The sequence below is a fragment of the Osmerus eperlanus genome, chromosome 18, assembly GCF_963692335.1.
Source record: "Osmerus eperlanus chromosome 18, fOsmEpe2.1, whole genome shotgun sequence".
In the NCBI taxonomy this organism is placed as follows: Eukaryota; Metazoa; Chordata; class Actinopteri; order Osmeriformes; family Osmeridae; genus Osmerus; species Osmerus eperlanus.
Genome location: NC_085035.1, coordinates 11472845 through 11493046, shown reverse-complemented (window position 1 = coordinate 11493046; position 20202 = coordinate 11472845). Strand labels below are relative to the sequence as shown.

The following is a 20202-nucleotide window of genomic DNA, read 5'->3' as shown; positions in this document are numbered from 1 at the left end:
CGAGCATTCTAGGGCGAGGTGGACACATCTGGCATGTGACTAACGTGTGACAATAACGGATGACTAGCGTGGGACTGACGCATGAGGAGCGTGTAACAGCGACCAAGTAAGACACCCCTGAAAACTATTAGCGTGTGACGACGTGTCACTGGGTCGCGACGACGTGTGACGAAAGCAAACGATGAAAACGACGTTTGCTTTCGCAAACGATGAATAACAACCAAGTAACGCTAGGGTAACGACTGACTAACGATAGCCAAACGCGTGCAACGTTAGTCAAACGTCCACAAAAGTTCTTCAGCGTTTAAAATTAAATGTTGAAGAACGCCAGTCTCCATGAGAACTTTTGTGCATGTTCAAAACTTTTTTTTTTGGACCAGCGTTCTCCGATGATTACCGACAATTACCAGCGTCACCAGCGTCCACACAACGCTCTTCTGGCACTATACCAGCGACCATGGACGATTACCAACGTTTCCTCTAACATCATAGAACATTGACCAGAACGTTATGGTGTGACGGGGCCTTTACTTACCTCATGGCCAGACCTAGTACAGAAGCAAAATCAAAATTGAGCGGAAGTACGTAGGGCAGAGCCAGGCTAATGATAGACAGGACTCACAGTGAATTTATGACCAATTAAAATTGTGCGTTTTCCGATAGTGATGATCATAGACATAGACAGTAAAAGAAGCAATGCATTTTAGCAGAGACAGCAATTCGCGTTTACTCATGGACGCTGCACTGCAGGCGGCCCCCATTACGGAGCGGATGCGCTCGAGTTTCTCCGCGGGCAACGAGGCCTTCATTTGTACGCTGTCCAGCTGAATGCCAAGGAACTCGAGAGAGGTCAGCGGGCCTACGGTTTTTTCGTCAAATAACGGGACGCCCAGTGAGTTGAAAGTCTCTCGCAACACGGAAATGCAACGGGCCGGAGGCGAACAAGGAAAATCCACCACTAAAAAATCATCCAGAAGGTGCAGGACAAAAGGCAATTTGAGCACATTTAACAGGATCCAGCACAGCGCTTCCGACAGCGTGTCGAAGATGCGCGGGCTGCTGCGGCAGCCGAAGGTTAACCGAACAGAAAAATACAGCTTCCCGCGCCAGCGCACACCGAACAAATGCCATTGAGAGGGGTGGAGTGGCATGACCTTAAACGCATCGGTCACGTCCGCTTTGCCCAGCCAAGCGCCCGCGCCTGTGATTTTAATCATATGAATTGCGTTATCCACACTGGCATAATAAAGAGAAAAAGGCCCACGCGGTATAAGGCTGTTGATACTTGCCACCGCGCAGCAGTGCGGAGCCGACAGGTCCACTATCAGGCGTTTCTTGCCTGAATATTTGCGCGGGGCTACGCCTATGGGGCTAACCCTGAACGAGGAGAAAGGGGATTCATCGAAAGGCCCGATCATGAACCCTTTAGTTGTCTCTTTTTGAAGGAGTGTGTCCACGACCCCCGGCTCACGACGTGCGCTCTGCAGGTTGTTACATTCATATTTGACAGTTGGCAGCTCAGATAGACCAGCACGAAACCCATGAGTCCAGACCATTCAAAAATTACGTTACAAAACACCGATCTGGATGCTTGTCCAGAGCAATTCTGAGTCTCTCAATGTTAATAGGGGTTGACACCAATTTATTCACTTGCCCTTCAGAGCCGGGCGGGCCCGACGAGGGCACACAGCTCGGGGATGAGCGTCTCCGCAGAAACTGCAAGCATGCAGGTACCTGCAGTTAGTAGCGCAGGGCCAGATCACAAATAAGAGCCAGATAGTCATCCATTTCGACGCGACGCTCGGGGTACGCCTCGCACAACGTGTCACGGTACACCCCGAATGCCACGCAAAATTCGGCCAAAGTCAAGTTCTTGTACATTCTGGGGTCGCTGCCCTTAAGGAACACGGACACTTCCCCGCAGTCGACCACACGCCGGTCCAGAAGGTCAGTCGCACCAAGCAATATCTGGACTAAGTTGATATCCATACCTGCAAGGATTTGGCTCCTCAGTTGTACGGACACGCCAGCCGCGGGGGACAAGAACGGTACACCGGAGGCCGCAGCCGGTACAGCCGAGGCCAGGCTCCTCCGTGGCACCACGTCTCGGTCGGAGGCCACAGGAGCACCCACGAACCCGGAGAAGGTCGGAACGGGATCCCTTGACACCCCGGCTTCCAGGACGGCGATGCGGAGCCCCGCTTCCCTTTCGCCGACGCTTTTCTCGGGGGAGCACCCAAGGGTGCGGATGGAGCAGCCGAGCCATGTTCCAGGAAGAACACGAACAGATCCTCGTGGCTGCATCCAAGGGGTGGTGTTATTCCCTTGGCGTACAGGGCGTCCAGGATCTTGTACACCCTGCCAAACGCGAACTACGCCTGACTCGGATCCCCGAGTCCTCGCCATCCGCGCAGAGATCCTCCGAAGGAGACTCCTCAGGGGGCTGATCGAGACAATCCACCAGATCCCCAGAACCACCCGCATCGTCCAGATCCGAGGAGGACATGACGAAAAGGAGACAACGCAAAGACAACGACCAGAGAGACGATCAAACCGCGGACCGCAAAGCAATGGCAGCAACGCAGACGGCAGGTTCGACAATGCGTGTGCGTGCATGGAGCGGCTTTATAGCGCCGCCTATCGAGCTACGCCTATGGCCTGAGGGCACGGCGATGGGTGGTATGACGCGCGCTGCCCGAGTGCCTTGCCTGAACCTGCTTCGCTCATATACCGTAATCCAAGTGCTTTGTTGTCGAGTTGCCGCACCAGGGGGGTATTCGTCGTAGCTCGCTAAGCGGTTTAGCGAGCTAATTTTCAGGCTAAGATAAACGCCCCTCTTTTTGGTTCGTGGAAGCAACTTTCGATAAATCACCATAGTAACATATCAATTAGCACTAACCTGCTCCAGAGCAGGCTAACGTAAGTGTAGCTGGATAAGCTTGCCACACCCCCGGAAAATAACATGGCAGCTCCCTTTTTGAGAGACCCAGTTGACCAAGGAGCTATATTCTGGTTCGATTACCTTTCCATACCAATAGAGTTCTTCGCGATCGTCAAGATCCTTTATTTCACACGGATGAGTTCTTGTTTGAGCGATATCGATTCAGCCGACAAGGACTCATTTATTTGCAAGACCTTCTCAGGCATTACATTGCAAATATCACACGCCGCAGCAAGCTTTATGCTTTATTATGAGCTTATGCTGCTGTATGTGAATATGTAATGCTATGTTTTAGGAAATGTCTTCCCAGCTAACACATGACGTTGTGGCAACGTTGTAGCAACGTTATAAAGGGAATGTTGCCAGTTGGTCCCATGGACAACGTTGCCACAACGTCGTACCTTGGTCGGCTGGTTACGTTATTTTTGGTCCCGTGGACAACGTTGCCGCGACGTTGTACCTTGGTCGGATGGTTACGTTATTTTTAGACCCGTGGACAACGTTGCCGCAACGTCGTACCTTGGTCGGCTGGTTACGTTATTTTTGGTCCCGTGGACAACGTTGCCGTGACGTTGTACCTTGGTCGGCTGGATACATTTATGTTGGTACCATGGGTTAAGTTGCCGTTAAGTCGCTCTTTGGTCCAGGGGTGGTTTTAGGCACGGGCGGACCGGGCAGCCGCCCGGGGCGGCATTTTTTCATGTCACGTGGGGGGCGCACGAGCATAAAATAAATAAATAAAAATCTCTGTGCCGCGAAGCGGTTTTCTCTTTTCTATCATTTCACTCTGTGGGGAATTGGCAAATTGGCGCCTGCAGGCACCACTGCTTGCTGAGAAGGTGCTGTGCACAGAAGCTGTGTGAAAAAAGGGGAGGGGGACAGACAGCTCACCTGACTGGGTCTCCCAAATTGAACGGACAAGGGGGGGGGGGGTCCACTGTATAGTGCCATACTCTAAATTAGTGGGCTAAAGTCAGTTGCACCTCGAATTTCTTCCAAATAACGCAGATTTCATTCATAATATTATAAATATAGGCCTAAAGTTCCTGCACATTTTTGTTTTTTTAATTGTGTGAAATAGCTAATAAAATATGTAACACAAAACAATTGTGATCACCAAGGTGAATTGGTTTAGTCTTGACTTCTGGTTGTGAGTGACAGCGTTGGGGGGATGGGAAATATGTTGACTGTTGAGTGCCAAAGAAGATGGACAGGAAAATGTCAAGTAAGCCATCAGGTGCCCAATTTCGAAAAAAAAGAAAAGAAGAAGAGGAGAAACGAGAAAAAGATAAAGGTATGCAAATATGTCTCTGTATGATTATTACGGTATCCATGTCATGAATGAAGGGCTAATGTTAATTGGTGGGTATAGGCTAACTCTTACGTTTGTTAGCCTTTTCCCTATGATGCTTGCTATGCAACAACAATATTTCTGTTTTAACTCAACAAACACAAGATAACATTTCACCATAATAGTGTGCTTTGCAACAAAACTGTTACAAGTTCAGTTATTATTGATTTTCATTATTTAGGTTAGGCCCTGTAATTAGCCAAAGGAATTTTCAAATCTGTAGGTAGTTTCAAAGACGAACATTTGCTATGTGCTACAACTATATTTCGTGACAAAGTATAGTTTAACGTCCTAACTAAAAGTGTTCCTCCCTAAAAGTTATATTAATATAGCATGTAATAATAACAGACATTTAGCGGGTAAGGGCATGTTTATGTAACCCTCTTATGTTTGGTGTCAATTTGACCCCAGGCTGTTTTAGCTGTATAGAAAATAATCGGTCTTACCATAACAGCATTTTGATTTCAATGGGGGGGGGGGGGGGGGAGGCGCGCGCGCGCGCGTGAAGGGCGTCTCGCCCTGGGTGTAATTCAATGTAGAACAGCCACTGCTTTGGTCGCAGGACAACGGATCTCGAGTGCAATATGGTTTATCCAGAGATGGAGATCACACTGGACTGCTCTCAGTTCTGACACTTTTGTAATGTAGCCATAGTCTACATGAATTTCAATCACACACAATATTAAAGTAGACAATGTATGTAATTCATGTGCAGCTCAGCCCCAGCATGTCATTGGTCATCAGTTTTCTCATATGCAGGAACATAGCTTTAATAAATAAAAGACTGAATTTGGAATATAATTTAGTCTTTCATTCTTTACTATAAACATGTACAAAAGCAATCAATGTGTGATGTGTAAGATGATTAAGCAAACATTCAAATAAGCAAAATATTGAATGAATGAAAAAACTAAGGATGTCCCTTTCTTCATGAACTTTTTAATTATTATTCTTTGAAGGGGTGCTTCAGCACCCCTAAAAAAGTTCTAAAATCTCCACTGCCTAGACTACTTGTTCTGTACAGGTGTTGTCAGTGAACAGGCTGTAAAACTGTTGGTTTAGTTACAGACCCTCATGACAAACTGATGCTAATTATCTGGGAAACATTTTCTAACATTTTCTAAGTTGTCATTGTTTGTGAACAAGTTGTGAATTAGTTGTAACCAGTGGTGTAGTGGTAAAAATAGAGGTGGGTAAACTATGAATTTTATTATTTATAAAAGACGAGCTTTCACGTCTGTTTCAAATGATGGTAAAGTAATGAATGACCGTTTATAACAGTGACAATAATTGTATGAGCCATGGCAACCCTAAAGGCTGTTTTGAAGCAAAAGCATGACTTAAAACTTTTGCATCACCAGATGCCATACCCCTAGATGTCAACTCTGGTCTGGTGGAGGTGAACCAATTGGGGGCCCAGGAAAACAGCTGGCAGCCAGGCAAGTGCAAATATAAGACACTCAAAAAAATATATGCTTTATATACAACCATTCAAGGTAACATTTGTTATTTACATCAATGTTACAGCTAATCTAGAAGAACCACAGTGTATGCCAATCATGCTAACTCTTGTAAACTTGTTTTACTTGTCTTTAATGACAGACACATTGCAGGTTATGCTCCGGAAGATGGAGACATTGGAGGAGAACCAGCGAGAGGCTCTCCTATTCAGGCGACTACAGGGCAGACACACTTAAGAGGTGCCAGTGATGGACCTACAGGTGGCCCAAACACAGGCTGAACTCCAAGACCTTGAGGAGCGCCTTAAGGTGCTGGAGTTGCGAAAGAGACTGGTAAGTGTTTGGAGATGCCATGAACTATGGCTTACACGCAGCGTTCAACGTTCACATTGGTGCTGACAGTAAGTTCATGACTTCTAATTCCAGATTCTGTGATGAAGTGGAAGACGGGACTGGGAGAGAAAGCTGTGGAGCTCCTCATAGAGGAGACACGTGAACCTGGTTGCCACGACGTAATTGCATTACGTCGTGGCAACCAGAAAAGTGAAAGTCGTGGATTCGTAACGACAACGTAATTTGGTTACGTTGTCAGATGGCCATTGCAACGTCGTGACAACGTAATGTCTTCATAGTTGTCAGTTGGTCATCATCAGGTAATTAAAAACCTAGCCTATTCTAGGGCGGACTTGCATTAGCTGCTAGCAGTCCTCATTTGCCCAAAACTATCCCGGCAGATATAGTTAGCCCCTAGCAGTTTTTAAGCAAAACCAATATTTTGCATGGTGCACAGCTAGACAAATGATAACTGTAGTGTACCTTCAACAGCAGTCGGCCTAGATAGGAATGTTTGGAATTACAACTAACTGTGGTATTACAGAGAGAGTCGTTAATTATTTTGAGCTCCTACATACAAACACACAACATTAACGCTATGTTGTAATTGTAAATGAGACATGGACGTACCAAGTTATATGCAAGAACTTTATTTAAAAAGAAAACAAGTCTAAAAGAAGGCCGTGGTTCCAGCAGCTATACTCCTCCAACTGAAGAGACCAGTTGCGCCTATCAACAAAACAATGCACAAACAAAAAAGGTGAGTGTCAAGTCCATCCCATTTTACCTGTCTAGCTTTGAATCTAACAATATAACTGCCCATTGTTATTTATTACCTTAATGGTCTGTGCTGGAGCATGCTTCAGAGTCTCCCCTATCAGCATTTCAACCTCCTTCTCTCCCAGCCCTGCCTTCCATTTCATAACTGCTGCTGCAATTGGACAGACAACACAAACATATACATTCAGTGTTAAGTGAGATCATCAACATTTTAAGACATTTTATGTGATTCTTTCACAGAAAGAAGTGCTCAGACTCAACGTTTAATTGTTGTGCACACAGTTGTGCCAATGAAGGGCAACTTCTCTCTTTTCCCCTTGAAGCTGTAGCAACTCCAAACAGCATTTGTTGCCACAGACCGCATCACTCTCCTGACGCACTCTCCAGGAGTGGCCCCACCAGTGAGGCTGAGATGGTGAATCTGTTGAAAATAACCAGGCCTTGAAGGTAACCACATTCAACTTGCAATTTTTCATTTCAACAGTACATAATTCATATTCTTAAACTGTTTAATTTATGTTGGTAGTTAATACACCAAATTAGGTAGGTTATAAATTACAGGACAGTTCAACTTGAATTAAGCATTACACTAGCGACCTACCACTCTCTTTCTGAACTCGGTCATCTTGAGGCGCTCCTCAAGATCCTGAAGTTCTTTTAGGTATTGTGCCGCAACAAAGTTGAGTGCAGGCTCCTCACTTTGTCTTCCCTGGCTTCTGCGCAACATAAGGAGTATCTCCCTCTGGCTTGCTTCAATTGTCTCCACCTTTTTGAAGGAGAACTTGTAGTGTATCTGTAATTAAGAATCACCTTCCATTACCACCGCGGTCACAGTGTCTGCAAAAATGCGAGCGATTATTAGGCTACTTTAGGCTGTATGGTAGATTAAGTTTAAATATGATGTATAAAAAGGCATACCTTGCAGTTTTCTTGGCTCCCAAGCTGTCGCTGGCCAAGAGGGTCTCTTGTCTAAATTGGCAACATAGCAATATCGTGATTATATGAAAGTCTGTGTTTTATTAGGAAATGTTCAAAAATCAATTAATGTAAAATGGTCAGTTTACCTTCGACAAAATGCTGGGTCAGAGTCATGGAGTGCTGGGATTCTGGTAGTTCATCTGCAAGCAAAATACATATACAAAATACATGAAAAACGATTTTGCAATGGTAGTTACATTATTAATTTAGATTATTTACCATCCGTTCCATCTGTTGCCAGGGTCGGAGGTGGAGGGTTTGGGAATGGATCTGAGAATGTGGACATAGATGGGAAATACATTTGAGAATGTGTAGAATTATCGAATCAACAGTATTTTCCATGTTGTAGATTTGTAATTGATTACTGTGAAATATTTCTGTCAAGTACTGTGTATCTTGAGTGACTTGGTTGTTTTTTGCCGTACTTTTTGCTTTCTTTGGCCGGGGAGGGGTTGGAAGTTTAGCTGGAATCAGATTTGAAAGTTTGTCACAATGTAAAGTTTAAAGATATGCAGTTTTCTATTAAACTGATGGACTATCATAATGGCTAGTAAATAATAACTTTTTCATAGACAACAAATAATAAACAAAGACAGGCGAATGAAAAAGTGAGGACTTTACCTATATCTATCTTCTTTTTTAAAGAGTCCGTAGTTGCTTTGGCTCGTGGAAATGGTCCATCTTAAGAGCATGCACATTATTAAGTTATTGCATTTAGCCATATTTCAATGGTCTATTACTCTATTGAATGAGTATACATTGTATACCTACCTCAACGTTTTGTCTTTTTCATCGGCTCAACTTCCCATGATGAACCCTCATCTAAATAGCTCACATAACACACAGTCTTTGTTTTCCATGATCTCAATCTAAATCCTTTTTTCTGTTTCGTTTCAGCAGCAGACAAATGAGTACCACACCAAATATGTTTTTGGTAAGTTCTTACCTTCACTGCTGTCTCCAAATTTGTTACGTCACGACGTGAGGTGGGGTTGGACCCAAACGCAGGGGAGTCGGCAGGCATGACAGAAACAAGGGTTTTATTTTCTCAAAAACGGGAACAGATGGGGTACTCACACGGACAGAGGGGTATTCGTCGTAGCTCGCTAAGCGGTTAAGCGAGCTAATTTTCAGGCTAAGATAAAAAACGCCCCTCTTTTTGGTTCGTGGAAGCAACTTTCGATAAATCACCATAGTAACATATTAATTAGCACTAACCTGCTCCAGAGCAGGCTAACGTAAGTGTAGCTGGATAAGCTTGCCACACCCCCGGAAAATAACATGGCAGCTCCATTTTTGAGAGACCCAGTTGACCAAGGAGCTATATTTTAGTTCGATTAGCTTTCCATACCAATAGAGTTCTTCGCGATTGCCAAGATCCTTTACTAGTATTTCACACGGATGAGTTCTTGTTTGAGCGATATCAATTCAGCCGACAAGGACTCATTTATTTGCAAGACCTTCTCGGGCTGTACATTGCAAATATCACACGCTGCAGCAAGCTTTATGCTTTATTATGAGCTTATGCTGCTGTATGTGAATATGTAACGCTATGTTTTACGAAATGTCTTGTCTTATCTGTTGTGCCTGTGCTTTTTATATGTTTCACTGTGGGAAACGTCATATCGATTCCTTTTTATGTCTTGACATGTGAAGAAATTGACAATAAAGCACACTAATACTTGAAACTCAACTGTGCTTCAGACTGCATAGCCTTGAGGTTTTTTTGCGTCAGGTAGGCTATAGGCTACATTTTTATACAGTATAGGCGATGCAGAAAACATTGGCAAAGCCGCAGCATGCGTTGCTGTAAGAAAAGTGTACTTGGCGCTAACCAGCTGATGACTCAATTCATCATATTCCCTGGCCATGTCCCAGTCAATGAAATCAAAGAGGGATTTACACATAGGCCTACATTCATATACACATATATAGATATAAGCGCAGTAGCCTACATATATCCTCATAATTGTCTATGAATTCATATCAATTAGATACTCTTTGGCCTTGTTTTTATCTAGCCTACTTATTCTGAAAGAGTTGATCATTATTTTCGCTAGCAAGATCTCATTCGATTATTAATTTCCATTAAGCCTATACCAGCAGGCACATTTAAAGAAATGTGATCTGATTGATTGGGGTAATGAGGCACTTAAAATGAGCCTATACATTTCCCCAAAACTTTCGCATTTAGCTTATCCGCAATTTTTTGCCAAGCTGCTTGTCTTGCTCTGGCCGCGGTGGCGGTGTTTGACTTAGCCATGATAACATGCTTATTGTCTGGACTCATTATAATAGTTTGCTCGGATGGCAAGAATAGCCTATCACTGCTCTCTCTTTCGTCTTTTCCGCCATCATACCGTTAGAAAATCACGGTTTTGGTGATCGACCTTTCCTGCCTTTTGAAGTAGGACGTGCACGTGCAATTTCCCTGATAAGTTTAGCCTGATTGAAATTAACCACATGATTTGGATGCGGATCAGCCGTTGAACCGATATTTGCTGTTCTCACTCATCTCGCTAATGTTAACGGGCTAAAGGGACAATTGATTAACTTAGCTTCAACCCTTACGACGAACGGGGCCCAGGTATGGTATGGACAAGACAAAGACTGGACACAAAACAGAAACCTAAATACACAGAACCGACACACAGGTGGACACAATAACGCTAACGAGAACAGGTAAAGACAATGACAGGGAAACACTAGGGCAGGGCAAAAAACTGAAACCGGGGGGGGCACGGCTGTGGCCGTGACAGTACCCCCCTCTCAAGGGACGTCACCGGACGTCCCACAAGGCCGGAGCAGGTCCGGGGGCCGGCCCGGAGGCAGGGCAGAGGGCCGGGGCAGGTCCGGGGGTCGACCCGGAGGCAGGGCAGAGGGTCGGGGCAGGTCCGGGGGTCGACCCGGAGGCAGGGCAGAGGGCCGGCGCAGGTCCGGGGACCGGCCTGGAGGCTGGGCAGAGGGTTGGGGCAGGTCCGGGGGTCGACCCGGAGGCAGGGCAGAAGGCCGGCGGCCCGGAGGCCGGAGCAGGTCCAGGGAACCACCCGGGGGCAGGACGGGCACAGGGGACGGGCACAGGGGACAGGAGGCGCCTGGGAGCGCGGACGAGGGGGCGCCTGGGAGCGCGGACGAGGGGGCGCCTGGGAGCGCGGACGAGGGGGCGCCTGGGAGCGCGGACGAGGGGGCGCCTGGGAGCGCGGGCACGGTGGCAGGCTGCGGCCAGGAGTCCTCGGGCGGAGGAGGCGGCGGCCAGAAGTCCTCGGGCGGAGGAGGAGGGGACCAGGAGTCCTCGGGCGGAGGAGGCGGCGGCCAGGAGTCCTCGGGCGGAGGAGGCGGCGGCCAGGAGTCTTCGGGCGGAGGAGGAGGTGGCCAGCAGTCTTCGGGCGGAGGAGGTGGCCGGGGCACAGGGCAGGACCAAGGCTGGGGCACAGAGCAGGACCGAGGCTGGGTCACAGGGCAGGACCGAGGCACAGGGCAAGAACGAGGCTGGGGTACAGGGCAGGACCGAGGCTGGGGCACAGGGCGAGAACGAGGCTGGGGTACAGGGCAGGACCGAGGCTGGGGCACAGGGCAAGAACGAGGCTGGAGTACAGTGCAGGAACGGGGCTGGGTACCGGCGGCAGGCGGCCGAGACTCCCCGGCAGGAACAGCCTCGGTGCTCTGGGTGCTGGGCGGCGAACCATGTTCGTCCGGGCGCAGGGCGGCACAACCTCAGGATGAGGCAGGGGCACAGGGCAGGATCGAGGCTGGAGTCGGGGTTCAGGCTGGGGCTGGAGCCGGGGTAGGAACCAGGACTTGGGGTGGGCCCTCCGGGGTGGGCCCTCCGCACCAAAAGCAAGTCGGGTCCCTAGGAAAGGGTTCGGGGAACTCTCTGCTGGGTCCATTTGTGGTCTTGTCCTTCTGTCACGACGTGAGGTGGGGTTGGACCCAAACGCAGGGGAGTCGGCAGGCATGGCAGAAACAAGGGTTTTATTTTCTCAAAAACGGGAACAGATAGGGTAGTCACACGGACAGGTATGGTAAGGACAAGACAAAGACTGGACACAAAACAGGAACCTAAATACACACCCAAACGACACACAGGTGGACACAATGACGCTAACGAGACAGGTGAAGACAATGACAGGGAAACACTAGGGCAGGACAAAAAACTGAAACTGGGGGGGGCACGGCTGTGGCCGTGACAGTACCCCCCTCTCAAGGGACGTCACCGGACGTCCCACAAGGCCAGAGCAGGTCCGGAGGTCGGCCCGGAGGCAGGGCAGAGGCAGGTCCGGGGGTCGACCCGGAGGCAGGGCAGAGGGTCGGGGCAGGTCCGGGGGCCGGCCTGGAGGCTGGGCAGAGGGTCGGGGCAGGTCCGGGGGTCGACCCGGTGGCAGGGCAGAAGGCCGGCGGCCCGGAGGCCGGAGCAGGTCCGGGGAACCACCCGGGGCCGGACGGGGACAGGAGGCGCCTGGGAGCGCGGACGAGGGGGCGCCTGGGAGCGCGGACGAGGAGGCGCCTGGGAGCGCGGACGAGGGGGCGTCTGGGAGCGCGGACGAGGGGGCGCCTGGGAGCGCGGGCACGGTGGCAGGCTGCGGCCAGGAGTCCTCGGGCGGAGGAGGCGGCGGCCAGGAGTCCTCGGGCGGAGGAGGCGGCGGCCAGGAGTCCTCGGACGGAGGAGGAGGCGGCCAGGAGTCCTCGGGCGGAGGAGGAGGTGGCCAGCAGTCTTCGGGCGGAGGAGGTGGCCGGGGCACAGGGCAGGACCGAGGCTGGGTCACAGGGCAGGACCGAGGCTGGGTCACAGGGCAGGACCGAGGCTGGGTCACAGGGCAGGACCGAGGCTGGGGCACAGGGCAAGAACGAGGCTGGGGTACAGGGCAGGACCGAGGCTGGGGCACAGGGCGAGAACGAGGCTGGGGTACAGGGCAGGGCAGGAACGGGGCTGGGTACCGGCGGCAGGTGGCCGAGACTCCCCAGCAGGAACAGCCTCGGTGCTCTGGGTGCTGGGCGGCGCAACCTTTTTCGTCCGGGCGCAGGGCGGCACAACCTCAGAATGAGGCAGGGGCACAAGGCAGGATCGAGGCAGGGGCCCAGGGCAGGACCGAGGCTGGAGTACAGGGCAGGAACGGGGCTGGGTACCGGCAGCAGGCGGCCGAGACTCCCCGGCAGGAACAGCCTCGGTGCTCTGGGTGCTGGGCGGCGAACCATGTTCGTCCGGGCGCAGGGCGGCACAACCTCAGGATGAGGCAGGGGCACAGGGCAGGATCGAGGCAGGGGCCAAGGGCAGGACCGAGGCTGGAGTCGGGGTTCAGGCTGGGGCTGGAGCCGGGGTAGGTGGACACAATAACGCTAACGAGAACAGGTGAAGACAATGACAGGGAAACACTAGGGCAGGGCAAAAAACTGAAACCGGGGGGGGCACGGCTGTGGCCGTGACATGTTAGGTCTTTTCTTTTTTCTAGGTTGGTCCTCCTTTTCGACGGCAGACTTGTCCTCAGCTGTCTTGCTCCATCTGAGTGCTCTCTCAAAATCACCTTAAGTATCAAATAGTAACAGTTAAGTAAAATCAAATAGCTACAGTTAGAGTTAAACAATGAATACATTTTTGTACAAAGCTAATGTCGATTTCAACTGACCAGTTGCTGCAAAGATCCGGACTCTTCTGCTGATCCACAGCTCCTCATCCGGGATCTCCTATTGTTTTGCCCTTTTGGTCTGGTTGGATGGTGGCCAGTAGCTGTATTGTTGCTGAAATGCATAAAACACCATTGTAATTACTGTTTAATATACATATAAAATGTTATGTGCATACATTTTACAATTAATTATCCAAGATCTCCTTGTCAACAATTATCAAGAAGTAATGTATGCCCTTGAAAAGTTTAGCAACCAATCAGAATCGAGTATTCAACAACGCCACGGTATAAATAGTTAACAAGGGTTGTTAGAATATGACATTTACCTCATTTTCTTCATAGGTCCAACACTGGGCCACTATTCCCACCAGGTTTTCCTCAAGGAATTCTACAATGTAGTACATTCTGTTGAAAATAGTAAGACAAACAGTTACTTAAAACATTACCCTTTCCATAGTAAATAATATACTATGCGAGTATACTTCCACAACATTTATACATACTCATAGTTTGTGTAAGATTTTCATGAAGATCGTTTTATCCCCCATTTGTGTCTTCATGGCGATATTCTTTATTGTTTCGCAGGGAATCCATCTCATTGTTGTGGTTGTGTTCTTGTATTGAAACACTCCAATGATGGATGAGTTACAAGGCTCCAAAAACAGTGGTTGCGGATTACTATATACACGGCACAGGTGGCACCCATTTTTTCTGTCTCATCAATGACATCGCAGCCTTCCTCACTATCCAGCACGAACGCTCTGTCCTTTGGGCTATTTGTCATTTTCTGTTTTTGCACTTGCAGGGGTTCTTCTTTTCTCTCCTCTTCACCACCTGGGAAAGGGGGCATCTTCCATTCCTCACCATCCTCTTCATGGTATGCAAGAAACTTTCAAATTTAAAGGCACTGCAGTTGTCCAACCCATCAAACAAAACGGCATCTGCAGTTATGTGGAGCATTGTGTGCGTATTGTACACAAGAAACGTCTTGCCATAAAGCTCCCGTCCTCTCACAACAAAGTACTGCAGTAGTTGTTGAGCGTATTGTGAATACTGCTTGAGAGTCGTAGAGCTCACTAAAATGCACATCGCCACACTGAAGGACAAGAAGTGGAGGTACAGGTCATCCCTCAGGATTCCCCTCAACACCACCTTACCGGTGTACAGCATAAACTGCCGGAATTCCGTGGCTTTCCACCTTTCCAGCTCTTCAAGACCTCGTGGTTTGCGGGAGAAGATGAAGGGAATTTCAGGTTTAAGGTGAAGAAGCCTGCTGCTCACCTCCTGTATTTGTGTCACAGACATTCTACAACCTTTCTCTCCTCTGCTCCAGATGAGGAGAAGCTTTTTCATGACACCCAAGCATGCCTGATGCATGTAGTCAATGGGGAAAGATTTTACCATGTCGATAGGCAAGTTGAGCAGGGGAGTGTTGCCATGATGGTGCTCTTCTTGGGTTTGATGTCTGAATGCTTCGTCTGTTCGCAGGGTGAGTTCTTCTGTTTCCTGATATGTAACTCTGTTAAACCACTGTCCTTTCTGAGTGCATTTATCACAGCCGTAATAACCTGAGCACAGCTTTGTGTTACGGACCAAGGCTTTTGCTGGAGCATCGCACACAATGCAAAGAACATTAACTGTAAATGTTTTCTCTCTGTTTTGCAGGCCACTAGATAGTAGATCATTGAGGTCTGCCACCATGTCATCTAAAAAATGCAGGTCGGTTGGCCGCTTGTTTCCGCACGTCAGTGTGATTGGGAAAACAGTGATGGGCTTGAGGTGAACAGCACATAGGACAGGCCACATAGCTTTCCCTGAGCTCTTGAACAGCGGCAATCCATCAATGTTGAAGGACAGATTAACTGTGTCGCAGTCAGACAGCTGTTCAAATGGGTATTTCTTCAGGGTGTCTAGCAATGTATCACGCAATGGATAAGTCAGATACTCCATTCCAGACTTCTGTGTTGTATTTACCTGCCTTGGTGTTTTTAGCAGGGTACGAGCGGAGGATGGCAGATCCGAGTGGCCATGATTCTGAAGAATCTTCAACAACTGATCAACGGCATTGTTCTTCACCTGACAGTGAGTGGCCCAGGTTGCCAGATCTGATGCAAGTGATGTACTTTCTATGTTGTTTTCTTGGTCGGATTCCTCATCATTACTTTCCCCAAGGTAAGTGGGTACCTCCCCATCATCCTCAAACGCTACCTCCCTGTCGTCTTCATAGGCTACTCCCCTATCATCCTCCAAGGCTACCTCCATGTCATCCTGCAAGTATTCCTCCAACTCTAATGATGCTGTAATCATGGACTGTGGGGATGACATGTTTTCAGTGTCGTCCACGTGGTTGTCCATGTGGCTGTCATCAATCAGATGCTCTGTGTCTATCTTTTTGAGCACACGTTTAGCTGATCTCCAGGATCGGAGGTATTGCCTTGATCTTTCTTGCTTCCCATAACTCATTCTGTTGAGAAATGTATTTAACAACAATCGTTGTGTTTTAGATTGTATCACACTTTGGGCCGCAAAGATTAACTTCTTATTTCACTGGTTGCGCAATAAATGGAAACATAAATGTACATGAAACAAAATAGCTGGCTTGCAGTGTCATGAGACCTAAAGTAGCAAGCAAGCTTGTTCAGGGAAATGTAATTGTTGCTTGGCAACAGTACAGTTGGGAAACTATGTGTTGGCAGAGACAAATAATTTATTAAATATGCAGTAAATAATTTACAATTATAATTTACAATTATTTACGGCACTCTTTAAAGAAGTTCCGGCCACTTGGCGTCAAACAAGTTGAGGAACGAACTTGAACGAGGGGAATCATCCACAACACTTGGGAGAGGTAAGTTGTTTCATACAAAAGGATATGCTTGGTGTAGATTAATGGTGCCATTTTCACATAAATATTCGTTTATCAGGTATCATGATGTCGTGTATTTGAAGGTTACCGCCAGTAACGTAAGGCTGATCAGTACGTTAGCTCTAACGTTGACACCCAGCTCGCTAGCTCTAGCTTGTTCATTCGCTCGCGCAATTGCGTTTAGCCGTTAGCTCCGAGGTATAACTGTCACATTAGCATAGGGAACCTGACCTTACCAAATGGTTATAGTAAGAAAAATCGGATTAATAACTAAATCTTTCACATCCCCATCAACGCGTAAATACTTTACATTTACATGTACAACTACATACACCAGTGTAGTCTCACCTGATTGTTGGTCTTGGTCAGCTACCGTACCGTACAAACCTAGCTCTAGCTACTGTAGCTCTAACTGTAGCTACTGTAGCTATCTATCTCTAACGCTAAAACTAATTTAACTACAACATACAGCAAAATATCTACAATAAATTACACTAAAAACACTAATCGAAAACGAAGGATTAAACTACATATAATATTAAACTATTCTTATGCTAAAAAATACAAAAAGCTAATCTATACACTCTAACGCTAATAACAACTATCAAAAACGATTAGCGTCACTGTGTCCAATCCCGACCGTTTTTTAGCTAACATTCTGATAAAATGCCACTTCAAATATTGATAAAAAAAATTGTATCACGTTTTCAGTTGATTTACTGATTTCACGTTAAGCTTTAACTTCTTACCTTTCGAGCTAAATATTGTTTAAAAATTTAGAGTTAGCTTAGCCTTTACTAGAGCCGGTCAAAAGACCACTTCTAAATACTGGCCGCTGCTGTTTTTCTGGGGATATTAACTTGATCCAGGGTCACCAAACTGACGATCAATGCTGTCAACATATCCGGGGACATAGTTATGTCCTCCACAATAAGATATCACGCTTCAACATCTCCAAACTATGCGATAAAATCTCAATTTGACTGTATACCACCACCTGCTGGATGTTTTGTTGAACTCTTCTCAAAGTTTGCTAGCCCCCATCCCTTCCTCCCCTCGACTACAGATCACGTCACACATGATCGTGTATTTTTATTGGCAAGACAAAGTAGTGTTAAGCTAGCATTGAAATACACTCATATGCTAACCCATAGTAGCAGTACGATGACAACAAAGACACACTTGTGGGAGTAAAGATCGTCGCCCAAGCGTCGCCGAGTGGTCTTTCGGCCAAAGTAACTTTCCTATATTATTTAGACATGTAAACGTCCATATATGTTCATGAAATTTTACACGTAGATTGTTTGGTGTGCCTAAAATAATACTACTTACACTTTGCTGGCGATAGCAAAAGAAAATGCTGGCAAAAAGACCGGAAACTGAGTGTCCAAACCCCGTTCGGGTTTGGACAATAGTAGTTTACAGCGGTCGGGATTGGACACAGTGACGTTAGGCTACTCTATATAAAAGATTAAATAACGACTGTAATAAAACTTATATAAATACTAGCTAAACTCCAACTCTTATCTCTAGGTCTATACTGTACGTCTTGTTTCTCTGTAATCCACCAACAACTGCGAAGAATAACGTTAGCAGAATTTGAATGTTGCTGAACCATCCACGAGACGTTCCGACCATAGGCAGGTGCCGACCCGCAAGCTCAGTCTCTGGCTCTATTCAGCCAGCTTGATGTATTGCGCTTCTGTACCCAATGTAAATACAGACTTTTGTCCCATACGTGTTGTATAATCCAGTACTGTGTTAGTAGTACTGGGAACATGTTACAAACTTGTACAAGTATGTTTTCCACTCATGGACTGTTGATGTAACTGACATGCATTCTGTCAAAGTAACTTTGTGACCAATCATCTTTAATATATAGATGTTGATCTACTTGATACTACTGTAAAACGAGTATTACACTCATAGAACGTATCTTTGTCTCCAGTTTCAATTTCCCCGGTGTCCACATTTCTGAAGACGTCTCCTGGTCCCTTAAACCTCAGTGCAAGAAAGGTGAAACATTGGTAATGAAATGTGTTACACTTCAGTAGTTGTCTTAACTAAGACATTTATATTATAACATTACCCAAGAGATATATATTATAACATTACTTCCCATCATATGGCAATAGGATCACTAAGGAAGAGCTGCATCTCCTGAAATGTAACTCCAAGAACACTCACCTCTTGAGGCCATTTACCACTTTCAAAAAAGTATACATTTGCATCTTATTCTACATTGAAAGTTTTGGTTTGCAATACAAAATTATGTTTTCTGACTCAAACCATCTGTGGCATGTGCGTGTCTGTCAATGATCACCTATGCCAGTCATTTTTCCCTCTGCCTCAGGAACGTCACACCTACCGCTCCTGTTGTACAACCACGCCACAACCTCGACAGTTCCACGTCTGCCATCCTCGCCTTTCCCTCATCAGCTGTCAGCAGTGTGTCCACAACCTTTAATACATTTACTTTTGTCAGTCCACTGATTGTAGCCAGAATACTGATTGTAGCCAAACATAGTGTAGTTGGGTTTGGTATGAACAAAAATACTGCTTCAATACTATAATGCTCCTCCAGATTTATTGACACAAAAGGACTCCGACATATTGATAATTGAGCTTCCAGTTACTGTGAATACAAATAGACTAATCATACTCAATAAATGTAATTCTCAGAATAATAATACCATAATACGCCAGAGTAAAACAATGAAACTGATGACACTGTTTTTAATCTGTGACTTGATAGGTAATATGGTTATGCTCAGTCTTACCCTTGATGCCACCAATGTTTTAGATGGTAGGCTATTTCACAGTTATTTAAAGGTAATAATGCAGGCTATTATTCATTTAAGCTACAATGTGCTTGTATATAGCTAGGCCTACTTATTAAAATCATACAACTGTTTTAAACATTGATCATTTTATTAATCTTCATTCTCCATACAAAATATTTCAGAGGAATTGGGTTATATGTGTGTAATGTTGTGGTGACAAAGGTTTGGTCATCAAATTACGTCCTAGTTACATATGGGCAACGTAACTGTATTAGCTATAGTTGCCAGGTGGTGACTTTGTGACCAACGGATAATTGGTCACAAAGTTACCATTGGGAGACGTAACCACAACGTCATGGATTGGTAAAATCTGGTTTAAAACTCCTGGCAATGAAATGACCGTCAAATGACGTAACCACAACGTCTCTAGCTGGTAAGTCAGAAACCGACCAAAAAGTACGAACATACAACGTTGCCGTTACGTCGTGTGTTAGCTGGGTAGCTACTGTCATGTACCAGCGGAGGCACAGTCACGTAACACTCGCTCCACTGTCACATACCACTTGCTACAGTACAGTACAGTTTCGGTTCTAACCGCTACTGACTACGTGGCTGTAATATGTAGACCCCGGGGAATCTTACCTATCCCCGTTTGTCCCGGTGCGCGCAACAAAAGTCAAAAAACAACAGAGAATTCGCAAGTAGGCCTCTAACTGAAGTAAATGGTAAAGACATATACAGTTAGGTCCATAAATATTTGGACATTGACACAATTTTCATCATTTTGGCTCTGTATACCACCACAATGGATTTGAAATGAAACAATCAAGATGTGCTTTAAGTGCAGACTTTCAGCTTTAATTTCAGGGTATTTACATCCAAATCAGGTGAACGGTGTAGGAATTACAACACATTTTATATGTGGCCCCCCCCTTTTTAAGGGACCAAAAATAATTGGACAAACTAACATAATCATAAATCTAATTGTCACTTTTAATACTTGGTTGCAAATCCTTTGCAGTCAATGACAGCCTGAAGTCTGGAACCCATAGACATCACCAGACGCTGGGTTTCGTCCCTGGTGATGCT

General features: G+C 46.5%; 1 long non-coding RNA gene across 2 annotated transcripts; it reads left to right on the top strand.

Annotated features, from left to right (window-relative positions):
• Positions 1–7042: 7042 nt before the first annotated feature.
• Positions 7043–18689, top strand: LOC134038996 (uncharacterized). 2 transcript variants are annotated; one of them, XR_009932718.1, is made up of 3 exons: positions 7043–7312; positions 8744–8777; positions 18279–18689. It is a non-coding gene; the product is annotated as an uncharacterized LOC134038996 (long non-coding RNA). The 2 variants fall into 2 exon arrangements; XR_009932717.1 differs by having other exon boundaries at positions 8741–8777.
• The last annotated feature ends 1513 nt before the right edge of the window (positions 18690–20202 follow it).